At 41.1% G+C, this 1,046-nt stretch overlaps 1 non-coding gene across 1 annotated transcript; it reads left to right on the top strand.

Moving 5' to 3' along the window:
• The first annotated feature begins 309 nt into the window (after positions 1-309).
• On the top strand, positions 310-500 carry LOC147918191 (U2 spliceosomal RNA). The gene has a single exon (XR_015553554.1). It is a non-coding gene; the product is annotated as a U2 spliceosomal RNA (small nuclear RNA).
• The last annotated feature ends 546 nt before the right edge of the window (positions 501-1,046 follow it).

Consider the following 1,046-nt stretch of genomic DNA (forward strand, 5'->3'; position numbering starts at 1 on the left):
TCTAATTTTAAGCAATAAATTTTTACTTTTAATTTTTGACAGTTTAATCTATGGGTGGTATCTATATTATTTAAATTAAGGCACCACATGTGCTCTCTCATCATTCCCTCTATCATGCCCCTTAGACCTGGGACACCAGGGAGTCAACACCTTGTTTTCTTGGCCTTTGTCCTGTCCACGTATCAGGCTTTCAGAATGGCGTCTTCCAGTGAAAGCTCTGAGTGTATAAACACAAAATAAGTGTCAGGAACTTTCTGACTGCCCTGAAAACAGTATCAGCACTAAATTAATAGTCAAAAAATAATCACAATCGCTTCTTGGCCTTTTGGCTAAGATCAAGTGCAGTATCTGTTCTTATCAATTTAATATCTGATATGTCCTCTATCCGAGGACAACATATTAAATGGATTTTTGGAGCAGAGAGATGGAATAGGAGCTTTCTCTGTACACTCCATGCATCAACCTGGTATTGCAGTACTTCCAGGAAAAGTGCACCCCCTTGGTGGAAAAAAATAATCACAAGTATGAGGGACACGCTTCCAAAAATGGCTGCTTAAGTTCCTTTGGGAAATGGTGGTGACACCTGCGAGACCAACAGTTAACGTAGAAACAAGCAGATCTGCAAAGCACTTTGGTCAGATTGCTTTGCTCAGCTCACCTGAGTCTTTCTTTTGATTTGAATATCTCTCTCCCATCTGTTTGGTTGGAGTGTTTGAACAAATGCCTTGAATTTCATCCCAATGGCACTTGCCCTAATCCAGGACCTTCTTTGCCTTCCTTATGACAACACATCCAAATTTTCCTTGTCTTTAATATCTTCCTTCCTAATTCATCCTACGGACGACTGCCATTATCTTTTGAAAGTATGGTTCACATCCTGTCTTATTCTTGCTCAGAAGTCTTTGGCACCAATGGCACCTTTCTATCTCCAAATCATGGCTCTACCTTACATCTCTAACTCTGTCTCTGGTTTCCTCCGTCATATGCCCTCTGATCCAGCCAGACTGGTGCCTATTTTGCTCCCAGAACTTGTTCAATGCTGTCCC

Source organism: Ceratotherium simum, chromosome 1 (genome assembly GCF_057802395.1).
Source record: "Ceratotherium simum simum isolate JZ-2026a chromosome 1, ASM5780239v1, whole genome shotgun sequence".
NCBI lineage: Eukaryota > Metazoa > Chordata > Mammalia > Perissodactyla > Rhinocerotidae > Ceratotherium > Ceratotherium simum.